At 39.5% G+C, this 19,130-nt stretch overlaps 1 protein-coding gene across 2 annotated transcripts in view; it reads right to left on the bottom strand.

Moving 5' to 3' along the window:
- The window catches only part of Desi (DM4/DM12 domain-containing protein Desiccate), a 48,377-nt gene that overhangs the window by 18,369 nt on the left and 10,878 nt on the right, over nucleotides 1-19,130 (bottom strand). The window lies entirely within an intron of this gene.

The following is a 19,130-nucleotide window of genomic DNA, read 5'->3' as shown; positions in this document are numbered from 1 at the left end:
GTATAATAGTTGTGTTTACCTAACGTTGTTTGTATCACCTAAAACTAATCGAGTTAGATATAGAGTAATATATATATAAATGATCAGGATGAAAAGACGAGTAGAAATTCGGGTGATTGTCTGTCCGTCCGTCCGTGCAAGCTGTAACTTGAGTAAAAATTGAGATATCTTTATGAAACTAGGTACACATGTTTCTTGGTACCGTAAGACGGTTGGTATTGCAGATGAGTGTAATCGGACCACTGCCACGCCCACAAAACGCCATTATTAAAAAACAAATAAATTGCCATAACTAAGCTCCGCAATAAGATACAAGACTGTTATTTGATACACAGGATCACATTAAGGAGGGGCATCTGTAGTTAAAATTCTGTTTTAAAGTGGGCCTGGTCCCGCGCCTAATAGGTTTATTGTGCATATCTCCTAAGCTGCTAAAGCAATAATAACAAAATTCACTGGAAGCAAATGGTTTTAGCACCTCTATGTGAAAATGGGTGAAATCGGGTGACACCTAGCACTAAACAAATCAGAGACATTAAATTTTAAGATGGTATGGGATGACTTTATAGAAACCGCCTTTAAAATTAGTCAGTGGGCGTGAAACCACTTTTAGGTGAAAACCCATATCTTGGAATCCGCTTAACCGATTTCAACCAAATTCGATACATAATATTCTTCTCAAAATTCTATGTTATAGTACGAAAATGGGATTACAACCACGTCTATTTCCCATATAACACCATTTTAAATTCCATTTGATTCTTTCACTTTCCAGTATGCAAATCAAGCAACAACGATTGTATCGGGGTAAAACTTTGCGTGAATAATGCGTTGAAAGTATGCCACCTTGTGACCAAAAATTATTTAAATTGAACCAAAACTGTTCAAGCCCATAGGTACTGAATATGTGGACCCCAGTGCCTATAGTTGACTTTTTACCGAAAATATCGGTCAACATAGAACAAGGCGGCAAGATCCACAAAGAAATCTAAAACGAGTATACCATTTAACTTTGCGAAAGTATAAAATGTTCGGTTACATCCGAACTTAGCCCTTCTTTAGTTGTTTTCTACTAAAAATGGTAAATATCTCATTTTATCTATGTACTTATAAATAATGTATTATAATTATTAAAATATTACCGCCGTAAAATTAAGAAAACTTAAATCAAGGTGTAAACGCGGAAATCTGTTTGTATGTACACGCCCAGCGATATTTAAAGCAAAATTTCTTTCTGAATTGGAAATCATACTAGATATGCATTTAATTTAAAAGTGATGGTCCTATATATTATATAATAGTAAAGGTGGTACCGATTACGATATACGGCCACATGTTAGACAGTTAATACTAATGTATTCAGGTTAGGTTAGAGGGTCGATCCCAAGAAGGATCACACTTGGACAGCTTAAACGCCGGTCCGTTGTGGTACCCAAAACTCCTATGAGCCGGATCAATAGACCCTTACATGTCGACAAAGCGCTTTGTGCCTATGACAAATTTGTTGAGACGGCCAATATCTGTTTCGGCCAGATCTTCTGGTCCGCCAAAAGTGTGATTGCCGAGATGTTTCAATCTCAACCTAGCAAAAGCCGGACAATGGAGGAGAAAGTGCCGGGATGTTTCCACTTCACCCTCCTTCATACAGCTTTGACAACTGCCATCGGGTAGTATTCTAAGCTGCTCCGCATGAGTTCCCATTGGACAGTGCCCAGTGAGAACTCCTACCATGGCGGCGAGGTGAACTTTGTTTAAGGCGAGAAGATCCCCCGACTTCCTGCGATCCACTCTCGACCCGAAGGATCGCGCAGTCGCGCAGGAGCTAGTCGTCGACCAGCGTCTGCTGAGCGCATGCGAGGTCCATTGGTCCAGAGCCAGAATGCAAGACGTTAGTGGAGAACCAACTCGATCCCATTCCGATGTGAGCGGGACCAGGGTGAACCCCCTGGCCAGCTCATCGGCCTTGCAATTCCCAGCGATTCCGCTGTGACCAGGCACCCAAACGAGCCTGATATTGAAGTAGCCTGATGCTAATTCTAGCGAGGACAGACACTCCTTGACTAGCTTTGAATGCACGGTTCGCGCACTCAGGGCTTGTATTGCCGCTCTGCTGTCGGAGTGAATGCTCACCTCTCTAAACGAAGCTACACTACGTAACAGAACTTCTACCGCCACCTTGATCGCGGCCACTTCCGCCTGAAAAACGCTACAGTGGTCCGGTAGCCTGAAGCAAAGATTGACGGAGAGCTTTTTACAGAAAAAGCTACGACAGTTCTGTCGCAAAGAAGACTGAAAATGAGGTGTTTGAGGTTCGATTCCACCTCAAACTTTTCGAGGGCTTTAACCACTGCCTCTGGTTGCATGTTATTGAAGGCCCCTCGATGTCGAGAAAGGTGCCCACTGCAAATTCCTTGTGCATCAGCGCTGTCTCCAGCCATGACACTACATCATGCAAAGCAGTGTCGACTGACCTGCCCTTGATATAGGCATGCTGCGCCCGTAACAGTTTACCCCTCGGTATTCTGCACCTAATGTACAGATTCATAAGTCTCTCTAGCGTTTTCAACAGAAACGAGGATAGGCTGATGGGTCTGAAATCTTTTGCACCGACATGAGAGCTTTTACCGGCCGTCGGTATGAACGCAACCTTAACCTGTCTCCAGGCCTTCGGAACATGGCCCAATCTAACACAGTTCGCGTAGATAGGGGCCAGCCAGCTACATGACACCTTAATCGTTCGCTGTAGTTGCGCCGGTAGGATGCCATCAGGACTCGGGGACTTGAAGGGCTTAAAAGATTTCAGCACCCAGGTAAGGTGACGCTCATCCAGAAGGTCCAAGAAGGCTGTACAGCCTTCCTGAAGCTCCCCCAGTGGCACTTCTTCAGCAAAGCGATTCAGTGGAAAATGAGCATCTAGGAGTAGCCTCAGCGACTTCTCGCTACTCGTAGTCCACCCGCTATCTGCATTTCTTAGATACTCCACCAGAGTAGGATTTTTCGCAAGAATGCGTCTAAACCTTGAGGACTCGTGATAACCCTCTACACTGCCGCAGAAGGCTTTCCACGAAGCCCTCTCGGCTTTCTTCAAGTCGGACTTGTAAATGGCCAATCCGGCCTTGTACAACGCCCAGTCGTCGCTAGAGCCACTTTTACGGGCTTTATTGAAGAGTCTTCTACTCAAAGATCTGATCTCCGTTAGCTCCGAAGTCCACCAAGGGGGTTTCCCTTTACTTTTCTGAGTTTTCAGAGGACAGGAGCTTTCAAGAGTAGATCTGCTAACAGAGCTGAAAACCTAGACGAGCTCCTCAATCACGTCCGCAGATAGGATCGAATCCCTGTCAGGCGCGGTTGGAAGAGCTGATCGAAGCTTCCTGCAATACAGGACCCAATTGGTATTCCTGAAGTTTCTGTAGGTTCTATGCTTCGGGCGCGAGGCGTCCAAGCTGTACCCAATATATTTATGATCAGAAAAGGAGCGGTCGTCTAGAACTCTCCATTTCGAGATCAAGGGAGCAATTTTCCTAGAGGCTAGCGTGACGCCAAGGACTTCCGCCCTGTTAGCTGTCACAAAAGTAGGGCAGTTTCCCCTATTACAGATAAAAAGGTCTACATCACAAATAAAATCAAAAAGTGACTCACCTCTTGAGCGTGTCCGAGCTCCCCCAGACGGTGTGCCTTGAGTTGGCATCCGAGCCTATTATAACCGCGGCTCCTTTGCGCCTGGCCTCTGCCAGAGCCATCCTCAGCAGGTTCGGAGGTGGTTCACCTCGTCGTCGTGCGGCATGTAGGCTGAGACAAGCCACTAATGTATTCAAATACTTATATAAATTAATTCGATAAAGAAATAAAAATTAAATTCTGTATTTTATACAGGTATTAAATATTCTGTGAAAACAGATCAAATCGCGTCAAATCTTTTCGCGTCAAATCATTCGTTTCTTCGGTTATCAAGAAATCTCAAATGTTTTTTTATCGTGTTTCATTACCTTAATATCTTGATAGGTTCCAAATTGCGATTGCACAATTAATATTAATATTTTGTTAATTTATAATTGGAAATCAAGCTTCATCTTAAATACCAAAAAATTCGTTGAATCATTTGGAAAAAAAATCGAATAAATGTTCTTTAGAAAAATAATTTTTTATTGGGTAAAAAATTACTAAGTCTTTATATGTAGTTTCTTCACTTAATTTACTATAAAAGTAAATGGCATTATTGTCTCATAACATCTCAAATAAATATTTATTTATTTACAAAACATCTTACAAATTCTTGTATCTCATTTCATATAATGAGTTTTTAAACGCAATAGTTACAAATGTGTACCATATGTATTTTTTTTTATATTTTAATTTTTTTTGTAGTAGGGGGAAACATCGAAAGCCGAAGTGCGGAACCTTAATCCGCTAAGCCTAATCTAATCTACTCCCATCTCATATCTCTCCCACGGAAACACTGGACTAAGTATTACTGCATAGGAGAGAAGGAGACATTTAAGTATCCTCTATAGTATGGACCGACTGATGGGTAATCTGTTGTAAGTGTCTCAATCTTGTCATAATCAGAGCTAACGTTTCGCTAAAAACTTTCTATTCAATAGAGGACTCCAAGTGTAGTTTTCAGATTTTCTCTTATTCCTGAAAACCGAGGACAGTGGAAAAATACGTGTCCCGATTCTTCTATACATTCTGTAAACATCGGGCAATACGGACTAAAGTCATGACGAAATTTGTTACGGTAGCTTCTAAAGCACCCATGTGCTTAGTATTTGGGTCAGGTGGAGATCCAGGTCCCCGTGGTGTCTATCTATCCACGGTATTATGTCTGGTATCAGTCTGTGGATCCACCGTCCTTTGGATGAGTTTTGCCATCGTTGCTGCCACATTGTAATGCTTTTGGTTCTTTCCTCTCTTTTTGCTGCTGTAGAAGGTTCCGATAGCTGGTATAAGCACGCAAATTCATTTCCCTGGATGTTTTCCAAATGCTCTTTAAATTTTAGCTTTGAGTCCAATATTACACCAAGGTACTTCAGCTGTGGCTGTGAAGTTATCTCACATTCTCCTATGGTGAGCGATATTTTTTCTTTCTGGAGCTAATGAGCACGACTTCTGTTTTCTGCTCAGCCAACTATAGACTCATGGTAGCGAACCATAGACGAAGATCATTTATGCAACCATTACATTTGAGCCAGAGGTCATTTAGATGTTTCGCCACTGCTACTACTATGAGATCATCTGCATAGGCGATTAGTTTCACGAATTGTTGTTGATGTATTCTTAGTACATCAGGTTCCATAGAAGGAGGTCTAAAACCAAACTTTGCGGTAGTCCACTCGAAATAGAGTACCTCCGGGTGCACGTATCTGTGTCGAATAACAATCTTCTGTCATCAAAAGAGCTCCTAATAATATTTATGAGGTATTGAGGAGCGCATACTTCATACAGAGCCTTTTGTCACTTATTGCACATTTAGTAATATCAGCGACTTCACTTAGTGCGTCAATAGTGGACCTTTTTTTTATAAAGCCGTATTGTCTTACTAATAATCCGCCGGGTTTTTGGATCGCTAACTCCAAGCTGTTTCTTACTATGCTTTCGTATACTTTACCAATCATGTTGACCATGCACAGAGGTCGATATCATGAAGGTTCTTCAAGTGACTTTTTTGGTTCTGAGAGTCATGGCTTCGTGGTGTATTTTTCTTTTTCGAAGTTATATTTTTCGATGTTCCCTCATGTGGAATTACAAATTAGTACTCAAAAAGATTTCATTTAACATTTGCTCCTTCTCAATTCATTAACATTCTCTGGACGCACGTTCCTTATGAATGAATTTGTTGTCGTTGTAATATAAAATACTTAGAAAATATGCCGCGAGTTCGCTTGAATATTATTGGCCGATGATGGCGTCTACGTTTTTTTGTCACTTGCGCGAATGTCTGATTTTTTGCGAAAGACATATTGAGGTACATACATATGTGTATCATAACAAGTTGAAGTGCACAAGTACGGACGTGTTTTGTGAGTGTCCCAACCTATGGAACATAAACAAAGTTTACAAAAGTGTTTAAAGTCCGCAAGTGCGCGAAAAAACAGACTGCAAACGCAACTAGCAAACCGGCACTAAATTGAATCGACAGAAAAGTCGTACAAGCGGTAAGTGCTATTTCTATTTCAAAATATTTATTTATTGTCGGGCAAAGGTCCGCACAAAAGGGAATACGCAAAGAGCGCTCTCTCAGCTGCTCATATTGCCGTCTCCCTTTTTTAATTCTTTTTAAACCCTCTTGAATCCACATTGAGAGAAATTCCTGAGGCCTGATCCTGAGGAATCTCTGCTCAACACCAGCGCTAGAGGATTTCTGTTTATGTGGCTAAAAAATGTCAACTAAAGCAAAAACAGCAAATACCATAGCAGACACCAAGGAGAAAAGTGAAATGGCTGGAATTAGTCCATTTACACGGAGCAGCAAAACTGCCCGATCACCCGAGCGACGGGTGATAACGCCCGGCGTACAATCGGTCAACACTGCAACGCCAACTGCGCTTGATATGACCCCTTGCAATAAACCAACGCGAACAGCTGATAATTTGATCGTAGTCAATCTGCCATCAACACAAAGCGACACTAAAGCTGACCCCATCATAAACATGAGCGAAGGAGAGAACGTGCTCACTGCATTGGGAGTGCTCAACTAATTGCTCTCACACATGGCCAAAAACAAAGACATGTGAACCAGAATATGAAAAATATCATTGATAGGATATCGCAGCTACAAAAACAAGCACTAGCTGAATTCAAAGAGTCAACCACACACTCAATCATTCAGCCGAAAAGAGGCCGCACTATGCACACTGATGAACCAATAGAAGATGAGCACACGCAGCAACAAATAAAGCGAACATGCACAAACTCGCCAAAAACTCGCGCAAATACAAATTTGATTGGTCAAGCTAAGCGATCAATAATAACAAATGACCGCGCTATACCTCACACTTTTGAAGGCGCTGTAAATCCACCATCAAAGAGACCTAAGGAAACCCAACAAAATAAAGGTAATAACCCAAATGACCCTCAAAGTCCAAAAACACTGCCCTGGAATATTGTAGCTAGAAAAGCTAAACCGCAAACCGCAAAACCCCCAAAAACAAAACCCCAGGCGATATTAATTTCTAAGAATGGAAATCTTACTTATGCCGAAATTCTTAGGAAAATTAAGTCCGATTCTACTCTCAGCGAATTCGAAAAGAAAGTTACCCGAATTCGTAAAACACAAGGCGGTGAAATGCTGCTGCAACTAAGTGGTTCAGCAATGTCAGCCGACTCGCAGGAAACAATGAGGAAATGCCTTGGTGACCAAGCAAATATAAAAGTTCTGACCCAGGAGACACTTATAGAGTGTAAAGACTTGGATGAAATTACAACCAAGGAAGAAGTACGATTTCAGCTATAAAGAGCCTAAGAAAGTCCTACAGAGACACTCAAACAGCGCTTATTAAACTCCCAGTTGAGAATGCCAGGAAACTGCTTCAATCCAAGAAATTAAAAGTAGGGTGGGTAATATGCCGTATCAGAGAATATAGGCAGCCACAACGGTGCTACAGATGCCTCGATTATGGCCACACAGCGAAAAGCTGCGAAAACGAGGACAGGTCTAAACTATGTAGAAGATGTGGTGAGGGTGAACACCAGGCTACGGACTGTGCCAAGAAGCCAAAATGCATGCTTTGCTTGAAAGCTGGCTCCAGTGAAACTGATCACTTTACTGGGAGCGTCAGATGCCCGGTATACAAGAAAGCGGCTCAAACTCAAAAATTAATATGAGGTGTTTACAACTTAACCTAAACCACTGTCAAGCAGCACATGACCTATTAAAACAGTCAGTGCTTGAGAAGCAGATCGATGTGGCCTTACTCAGTGAACCCTATAAAATCGTTGAAGGTGCCAACTGGACGTGCGATTCGAGGAATAAAGCGGCGATATGGAAATGCAACCCTAACTCTCCACAGCTGGAAAACCCTTACCCTTCAAATGGCTTTGTTCGAGCAACAATTAGTGATGTTAATATCTATAGTTGCTATTTGCCTCCCAGTATCAATGACGAAGAATTTAAGAACATCATCGACTGTCTAGTGACTGATGCCAGAAGTAAAAATAATCTAGTAATAGCCGGCGACTTTAATGCCTGGGCTATTGAATGGGGTTGCAAAAGAACTAATAGTAGGGGTAAAGCCTTACTAGAAGCCTTTGCTTCCCTTGACCTTGTGCTCTTAAACACCAACCAACCCACATTCAACAAAGATGGGCGGCAGTCGGTGATAGATCTGACTTTCGTCAAATCAAATCTTGTCCGTAGATCTAAATGGAAAATAAGTGATCATTATACCTTTAGCGATCACTATGCCATTATATTTGAAATAAATGTCGCACACATACGGCAGAATGTACCGACCCTAGTGAGATGTTCCTGGAGAACTAAAACGTTCGACCCTGACCTCTTTGAAGAGACCTTTAGGCCCACTGTGCTACAAGAGAACCCGCTTTCGGCAAATAGTTCCGCCTCCATAATTATGACCCATCTTAAAAAAGCATGTGACGCATCAATGTCCAAACATACACGACGCAATCATCACCCTCCAGTATATTGGTGGAATGACACAATTGACAAACTGCGAAAAGCATGCCAGCAGGCAAGACGTTCATATCAAAGGTCACGTGGCACCCCTGACCATATACCCCTCCAAAGACTTTTCAAGGACAAGAGGAAGCTATTAAAGCAGTCCATTAAGAAAAGCAAACGAGAATGCTTTCTGAAACTCTGCGACGACGTTGAAGATAATGCTTGGGGGCTAGCATATAAGGTGGTAATGGCAAAACTCCGTTCTCGTGGGCAAATGCCGACCTCCCCCCCAATGCTGGAAAGAATAGTATCGGTACTTTTCCCAACCCGACCACTACATTCCCAACTTCATCAAGCGATTATAGAAGTAGCCCCAGATATACCGTCTGTTACGAACGAAGAGGTCCGAGAAGCATGTGACCGGTTAAACCCATCTAAAGCCCCGGGCCCAGACGGAATACCTAATTTAGCGCTGAAAACAGCGATATCTAAGAACACAGACCCCTTCCGAATTATGTATGACACATGCATTAAGGAAGGTTGCTTCCCTAAGCTATGGAAAAAGCAGCATCTAATATTACTGCCAAAACCAAACAAGCCTTTGACAGACCCGTCCCATTTCCGGCCACTCTGCATGTTGGACTCCGCTGGAAAAATCCTTGAGCGAATTGTATACCGACGCCTAAACAAAGCAATCGATGACGCTGGCGGATTATCCCCGAATCAATTTGGATTCAGAAAAGCAAGATCCACCATCGACGCGGTGACCCTAGTAAAGACACTGGCCGAAAAGGCAATTAGTGGAAAACGATGGAAAGGCGGCACAATACAATATTGCATGGTCGTAACACTCGACGTTAAAATGCTTTTAACTCAGCATCTTGGTATAACATACTAACTGCCCTAAAAAGTTTCTCCATGCCTCAATACCTTTACAACATAATCGTAAGCTACTTTAATGAAAGAATTCTGAGCTACGACACAAGCGACCCCAATAAGGAATATAAAGTCACCGGTGGTGTACCACAAGGATCTGTACTCGGACCGTTACTCTGGAACATCATGTACGACGGAGTACTGCGACTAAAGGTACCCAAAAATGTTCACATCATAGGATTTGCAGATGACATTGCTGTTGTGGTGACAGCTAAGCACATAGAAGATATTGTTGCAATAACCAATGCAGCAATATCTTTAATTAATGATTGGCTTGAAACTAATGGGCTTACCCTAGCAGAGAGCAAAACGGAAGCCGTGCTTATAACTGGCAGAAAAACCCGAGAGACTGCTACATTCAGAATAAAAGGTGCGTGTATAACTACACAACCAGCGTTGAAATACTTAGGAATTGTTCTTGATGCAAGACTTTCCTTTAAAGAGCATTTAGCCTACACCTGCGAAAAAGCTTCAAAAACATGTAGAGCCTTAACCCGAATGATGCTCAATACCCGTGGACCGAAGCAAAATAGGAGAAGACTCCTGGCTGGAGTTCTGAAGTCCGTCACTCTATATGGCGCCGAGGTTTGGGGAAAAGCACTCGAAACAAAATCTAACCGACGTGGCCTTTTTTCCATTTATACCATTTGCGCACTCAGAGTATGCTCAGCTTTCCGTACAGTGTCAGAAGATGCTGCCCTTGTAATTGCGGGCTTACACCCATTAGATCTCTTAGCCAAAGAGACCAAAAAGCCTGTAACGGACTTACCACCCAGAACCGTAAAAGGAAATGCCCGAGCGGAGACGGTGGAGAGTTGGCAAAGACGATGGGAAGTCAGTCAAAAAGGACGTTGGACTTTTCGACTGATTCCCAACATTGACCCATGGCTAAAAAGACCACACGGCGAGGTAGACTTTTATTTAACTCAAATCCCGACAGGGTATGGCTGTTTCAAAGCATATTTGAAACGCTTTCAATACGAAAATGATGATATATGCGATAAATGCGGTGGCGAGACAATTGAGAATGTAGAACATACGTTGTTCCATTGTCCGCAATACGAGCAAGAGAGACGATTCCTCAAGAGTGCATTCGGTATAGACCCAACCCCCGAAAACTTAGTAGACCAAATGGTGGAATCAAAAGCTAAGTGGGATGCGGTGTGCGAAATAGCCGCCAAAATCATGAAAACCCAAAGAGCCCGAGAGCAGCAGCGGAGAAGAGAACTCCAAAACTTAACGGACCACTAGAACGCGGACCAAACAAACGCACTAAAACAAAAGTAAAAAAAGCATAAGGGAAGGGTTTGGCGACAAACATTGCACGGGGCGGGTTTAATACCAACAGAGGTGGGGCCAAGTAAATGCAACTTGTTACTGAATGCATTGAGACTACTACAAACGTATGAGCACTCAACTCAACCATCCTCCCGACGGAATACTTGACGGTGGTACCGGGGGGAAAGGTACATGATGGTAGGAGGTTTAGTTGGATTAAAGTTCCACACTGACGTGGGGTTCAGGCTTTCGATGCTTCCTCCTCGTAAAAAAAAAAATAAAAAAAAAAAAATAAAAAAAAAAAAAAACATATGTACATATGTGTACATACCTATATGCAAATATATTTGGCCATGCGAATGAAGGAAGACAATTTCAAGAATATTCACATATAGACATATGAACATTTGAAGCAAGTAAACAACAATAGCTGTTTGAGTTCACAGATTAGACAAACCGGCTTAAATATTGTCAGTGGTGCTGCTTGTATAGCATACTTCTTTATTGCAACGTGAAATATTTTGTTCAAATCCTATCATATTTTTATATACTATTTTATTACTTTTATAACCCTTTTTTATCGAATAATATTTTAATTCTATTTTCATATTATTTCCCTCATTATTAATATTTTCCTGTCAGAAGTCAATTCCTTTCGTTTTTATTATTTAAATTTTTGTTTATGCGCATACCAATGAACATCTGTGCATATGTATGTATGTATATACATTTTGCTTAGTTCGTTGAGTAAATTGACAGGATGGTGAAATATTATTTTCGAACTTGTGCGTTTTCGATATTCCCTCATCGTAATTAACATTTTAGGACAGTTAACATTTGCTCCCTCTCTCTTCATTAACATTCTCTAAATTTTAGTACAGCTAACATTTGCTTCTTCTCTATTCATTGACGTTCTCTAGTTGGACGGCACCCCGGCTAAGCAACTTCGGCGCTCTTGAATTATATGGCACAAGTTATAGTGTGATTTCGACAATTTTTAAACGTAAGATGAAATACAGATATATATATATAGAAATAGATAAACTTATTATTACATAAAAACACTTAGTTTTATAGTCTATACCTTTATGATCAATACTCATTATAATTTATCTCAATTAAACGGGGTTTAATATTAAATTTTAATTTTCTTAAAAAGGTCAAATTTAAAGCTTCGTTCACACCATAGTCCGCTTGGTTTTATTGTGTCTTTGCTCTCTTTATTCGTAGAACGTACGTCCGGGATAGACCAAAAATTAATTTACCGTTGATATTATTGTTTTTTTAAGATACAGTTTTGAAACTTATTACGAACATTTAATTTTTTAATTTTGTGCCTATGAAGTCGCCTGCGATGGAAAGAAGAATACATAAAGGATCTCCACAAAAAATACCGTTGGACAACTACTGAACAAACGCGAAACTTTGGATATGGTATCATCACCCATGATGATTGTCTTCTCTCTACCGAATGGTGGCTTGGTCGCATAGAAAAGCTACGTCGCATAGAAAAGATACGGCTCCGACGGTCATATAGAAGTCGTTGATCGCCGTACTCAAAGCGCAACGCTAACCAGACCGCTCGTGATGCTGTGCTTTCTACCAACCGCTCACATTTTGATTTGGTTTATCGACAAAATTCATGCTGAAGACATCAATAGTGTAATTTCTGCAGAAATTCCAGGCTCGTTTATCAATTATTGTCTAATATTGTTACTACAAATATGATTTATGGTCCATGCGGAGATCTGAATCGTTTATCGCCTTGCATGGTAGACGGAAAATGTACAAAGCGTTTCCCTAAAGACTTCACCAACGATAAGGTAACACATGTTGACGAATATCCAAATACCGTCGAAGAAATACCGATAATGGCGGTCAGTCATTCATTAAAAATATCGATAAGTCGGGCATTGACAATCGATGGGTGGTACCATATTCACCTCTATTGAGTAGAACATTCAATGCTTATTTTAATGTTGAATACTGCAGTTCGGTGAAGAGCATCAAATATAATTACAAGTATGTGAATAAGGGAAGTTATATGGCTATATTAAGAATTGAAAATATTAATGCAAATGCTCCTCAAATAAATGAAAATGATGAAATAACAAATTTTCAAATCGGTTGGTATATCAGCTCAAATGAAGCTCCCTGGCGTAGCTTCGGCTTCCCAATTCATGAACGGGATCCAGTTGTTATCCATTTAGCTGTGTATCTCGAAAACGGCCAACGCATATTTTTTACGAACGAAACTTTACACTTACCGAATTTTTTGAATTGTGTAATCGTGCGAATGCTTTTGGTGCCTTTGTACAAACACTGCGCTATTCACACAGCTGATGCCTGCTCTAGTTTATTCAAATCACATAATTTGGGACATGTATTGTCATTTTAAGATATATGCAAAATAAATGGACAACAGTATCCAACCTATAAAGATGCATGCCTTTCACTAGGCTTGCTAGAAGATGATAATCATTGGGCATTAAACTGCACAGGAACATAAATTCGTCTATTATTTGCTCTATTACTGACGACATGTATATGACGATATAAATTGTGTACTTCAGTATGATACCTTCGAATTGGCGGCAACTCTATTAGATGGAGGCAGAATAGCTCATTCAGCTTCTAAACTGACATTAAACATTCAAAATAACCCAGATGCAATGTACAATATAAAAAAACAATCGTCCATGGCTACAGTGCTGAAGTAGTGCAGAATTATAATTTGGGATGAATGCCATGGCACACAATCAAACCACGATAAACTATTTGGCGGCACTATGTTACTCCTTTCAGGTGATTTCAGACAGATATTTCCCGTAATTCCACTTTCAACATACGCTGTTGAAATCAACACATGCTTAAAATTATCGCGACTGCGGCGTAATGTTAAAAAGGTCCAACTGACATTGAACATGCGCGTTCATATGCTCCAGGATTCATCTGCCGAATCTTTTTCGAAACAACTGTGAGATATTGGCAATGAAAAAGTTGGTATATATGAAAATACTGGATGCATTATATTATCATTAGCTCACAAAATACTCTCATAAACCATATTTTTCCCATTGTACACATAAAGTATAAAAATTTTGAGTGGCTGGCAGAAAGAGCGATTTTGGCAGGTTAAATTCAAAGACACAACAGTTGTTGCCAGGGGACTTGGTATCAAACAAATCTATCGATGTTGTGTGCGATCACAATTGTATTATGAATTATCCAATTGAGTTTTTGAATTCATTGGATATGCTGGACATGCCACCGCACCATTTACAACTGAAGGTTGGATCTCCAGTTATTTTTCTTCGTAATTAAAACCCACCACAGTTTTGCAATGGAACACGATAAGTCGTTCAAAACTAAATGAAAAATATTGTCGAAGCCACAATTTTAAATGACAAGTTCCGAGGTGAAAATGTATTGCTGCCAGGAATCCCTTTGATTCTTGCAAATGTGCCAATTGAATTCAAACGCACTCAATTTCCAATTAGACTCGCATTCGGAGTGGCGATCAATAAGTCATAGGCTGTTTGTGGCTTCAATTTCGGTACACAATTCTTTTCCCATGAACAACTTTATGTGGCATGTTCTCGAGTAGGCAAACCATTCAGTTTGTTTATATTCGCTAAAGACGGACTGACCAAAAATATTGTACACTCAATTGCGATGAAAGATTAATCTTTGTTTATTTTTGATTGCCATAATTAGTAGTAAAAATAACAAATCATTGTACTTGAAAATATATTTGCTACTTTAATATATAATAATCTATTAAATTTTATATATAAAGTATGTATTTGTCTAAAATTATCTCCTCCTTATAATTAGATCACCCACACACTTATAGTGTCAGCTATTTTAAAAATATTTCGCAAATATTATGTACATATATGGCAAACCAACGTTTGCCGGGTCAGCTAGTATACATATGTATAATATATAAATGATCAGGAGGAGGAGACAAGTTGAAATCCGGGCAGTCGCCCGGCCAGTCAGTCCTTCCGTCCGTCTGTGCAAGTTGTAACTTGAGTAAAATTTGAGATATCTTAATGAAACTTGGTACACATGGCACCGTTAGACGGTTGGTATTGTATGCGGGCGTAATCAGACAATTCCACCCCCAAAGTTTAAAAAATTTAAAAAATGACTCTGCCGCCTTTTTAAGAGCCTCTGTCATTGAATTTTGGGCGTGGCACCGCCCTCATTTAGGTGAAAACCCATATTTCGGGACTTACTAAACCGATTGTAATCAAATTCGGTAGGTAACATTACCCTGATATATAATATTTGCTACAATGGGTGAAATCGTAATCATAAAACAAACTTTAAATTCCATCTGATTCTTTCCCTTTTCTGTATACAAATACAACTTGGCACGAATAATGACCTTTACGATCAAAAATTGTCCAAATCGAACTAATATTTTTCAAGCTACTAGGTACCGAATATGTGGACCCCAGTGCCCATAGTTGACTTTTTATTGAAAACTTCGGTCAATCTGTGAGATATATAATTAAACTTCGGAGAGAACGAATATGCCGTTCAAGGTGTGAGTTATATATTTATAAAATTGTTTGAAAATATGTTCGCAAATATACCTGAGAAATGTCAAAATATACCCCATATAATGATATTGGAACTTCCGACTGACTTTAGGTACATATCGGTAAATATCTCAGCTCCTAATGAAAATCAGAAAGAATATATTTCCCGTAGCTTCAATACACCTATTATAAAGATTTTCAATGTGTGAGGTATGTTAATGAATCTAAGACAGCGTCGTTTTCTTGTGAAGGCAAAAATGGATAAAATCAGGCTTTCAAAATTGGATGAGTTGTGCACCGCCCACCTTGGCCAGCCAGGTGACATTATCTTGACCTTCTTATCTTACGGTGCGAAAATGGGCGAAATCTGGCCACAACCGCGACTACTTTCCATGTAACACAACTTTAAATTCTATCTGAATTTTTCACATTCCAGTATACACATCAACCACTAATGAATATATTGGCATTAACCTTTGCATAAATAGTGCCTTTAAAGTATGCCGTCTCAAGTCTAAATGTTGTCAAAATCGGATCATAACTGTTTAATCCTCAGAATACCGAAGTTGTGAACTCCAGTGTTTATAGCTGACTTTTTACAATGTGTAAGATATACCTTATAATTGAAATTCGGAGAGAACCATTTCCAGATAAAATTTTGTCTGTGTGTCAAAAATGGGTTGAATCGGTCTTATGCCGATTATAAATTGCTTAAATATGTGTTCTTGAGTATACCTCACCAATGCAAAGGTTAATGCCACAAGCCCAGGCTTGTCTTCTCCGTCCCAATATATCTTGTATAGTGATTTCTGAAATTTCAGCTGACTTTAAGCCGTTTAAACCAAAATGTGTGATATTTTAATGAAATTAAATTTAAATTATGTGGTTTAGCGCTGAATATGTAAGAAGCTGGTGGTCTAAACCTCATATACCTAACATAAGTTGCGTTTTCCACATCAACTCAATATATTAAATTTAGCCTGTTCATTGAGTTTATATCACATACCATGTTTCTCATTTAACCCTTTTAAAACATTTGTTATAATCAACTTTTAACTTTGCGGCTGTAAGTAATTTCTAAAATGTGAGAATCGCAAACATGTAGTTGATTTGGTTCATTTTCAAAAAATTTTAAAAGACTGAAAGTGAAGAGAACTGAAGTTTATATATCTATATATAACTTGGGAGCTACAGTTGCGGCGTTGAGGAGCTAGATTTTTTTAAAGTTCGGATTTGCTTATAAACAACATCAGTCCTTAGTGTACGTAAACAATAAAACTGGTTTGCAGAAAAGCTTTCACGTGAGAAAACGCTGGCTGATTTTGAAACTGAACCTATGGGGAATTTCGACTGGTCGTCTGACGAAGATGAGCTTGGTGATGATGACGTCGAAGTTTTGAAAGATGCGCTTGAACATATTTTAGAAAGAGGAGAAGAGATAGAAGCGGCATTATTGGAAAACTTGATGGAATATGGCGATCAAAACAGTTATGAGGATAAAAAGGTAAGTGGTAAAGTTTAGGTATTCTACGACTAGCAATAGTAGAAAGCTATAGGCGTCACGTTGATTTATGAGAAATGCTTATGGAGTTATAAAAAATTAAACACCAGTCAAAAAGGTCCTACATGCGCATTGTCTATTAGTGCATTGGAGCAGCTGTGGTAAATGCTTGACTTCTTTATCGTAGCCATTTCAAGTCATCAAAATCTGCTGGCAAACTGAAGCTTATATACTTTCAAATCGAAATGGCGGAGACACTACAGACAGTTCACTTGTGCGATTATCCAAATGAAATTTTTTTTCTTTTCAAACCACACCTAATAAATAAAAAAATTTCTGGAAACATTTTATGAAGCAAAATTCGAAATGCACAATAATGTACTCCCATTTATTACCACCATTGACAATGGTTGCTTATAAGCAATTTTCCACAGGATCTACCAGGAAGGACGTAGGTCTATAAAATTAAAAAAACATTTATTTAGAGTCACAAATAATCTCTAACGAGATTGTGAATTTTTCGAATAACTGATGGAAAAGCAGTCTTCAAAATGTAAAAGATAATTTTCAAAGTATTTTAGCTAACCCTTAGTAAAATATAGCAATAAAATTAGGTGAGTTTATGGCCTATAATATAACTTAATAATTTTATACTCTCGCAACCTGTTGCTACAGAGTATAATAGTTTTGTTCACCTAACGGTTGTGAATAATTATGCTATAATGTTAGCACTCAACATTGACATTATTACTTCCCGTTTCTTTCACAAACGCCTTTTTAAGGTTTAAATTGAAATATTCTTTATTTTTTTATTGAATGTCTCACAAGTTTTTTATTGGTTTAACACTTTTGTGATAAAAATTAATACTACGATTTTAAACTCAGAAAGTTTTGACGGTTGGTAGCGGAGATAGCGATTTCATACATTTACGTTGCGCAAAGAGATCGGAATTATTTCGAATGTGTTGAATTGAAGATCCAATCCCTCTTTTTGTTGATTGTGTGGGGTGTCATCGTGTATGGTGGTAACTTCTGTGCTGACATCGTGTGCAGTGTGGTCGTTTATGTTGTGAGTGCGTGTTGTGTTCCAAGGTGTGGTGTGTTGTATTAGGGTGTGACATTATTTACCCTGAAGAAGCGGTGTAGTTGGAAGGGGAGTTTATAGTCATTTAAACAGGTTGTTTGTATCACCTAAAACTAATCGATATAGGGTTATATATATATAAATGATCAGGATGAAGAGACTTGTTGAAATCCGGGTGACTGTCTGTCCGTCCATCCGTCCGTCCGTGCAAGCTCTAACTTGAGTAAAAATTAAGATATCTTTATGAAACTTGGTAGACATGTTTCTTGGTACCGTGAGACGGTTGGTATTGCAGATGGGCGGAATCGGACCACTGCCCCGCCCACAAAACGCCATTAATCAAAAACAAATAAATTGCCATAACTAAGCTCCGAAATAAGATACAAGACTGTTATTTGGTACACAGGATCACATTAGGGAGGGGCATCTGCAGTTCATTTTTTTTTTTTTTAAGTGGGCGTGGTCCTGCCTCTAATAGGTTTAATGTGCATATCTCCTAAACCGCTAATGCTATAATAACAAAATTCACTGGAAGCAAATGTTTTTAGCACTTCTATTGACGGTGTAAAAATAGTTGAAATCGGGTGGCAACTCCGCCCCATATAACGGTACTGTTAAAAACTAATAAAACTCACTTTTAGGTGAAAACCCATATCTTGAGATTTGCTTCACCAATTTCCACCAAATTCGGTGCATAACGTTCTTTTAATATTTCTATGTAATAGTGCGAAAATGGGCGAAATCGGACTACAACCACGCCTACTTTCCATATAACACCCTTTTAAATTCCATCTGATCCTTTCACTTTCCACTATGCAAATCAGGCAACAATGATCGTATCGGGATAAAACTTTGCGTGAATAATGCGATTAAAGTATGCCACCTTGTGGCCAAAAATTGTCTAAATCGAACCAAAACTGTTTAAGCCCCTAAGTACTAAATATGTGGACCCCAGTGCCTTTAGTTGACCTTCTACCGAAAATATCAGTCAATCCACAAAGAAATCTCAAACCAGTATACTATTTGACCTTGCAAGAGTATAAAATGTTCGGTTACATCCGAACTTAGCCCTTTCTTACGTGTTTAATATAAAGTTTTGGCACATCTAAATGTATTTGCCTTTCTTTGATCCTTTCAAGTTGCAAAAGTATAAAATGT

This window comes from Bactrocera oleae, chromosome 2 (assembly GCF_042242935.1).
Source record: "Bactrocera oleae isolate idBacOlea1 chromosome 2, idBacOlea1, whole genome shotgun sequence".
NCBI lineage: Eukaryota > Metazoa > Arthropoda > Insecta > Diptera > Tephritidae > Bactrocera > Bactrocera oleae.
Note: the sequence above shows the minus strand (reverse complement) of the source record. Positions and strands in the feature narration are given on the sequence as shown.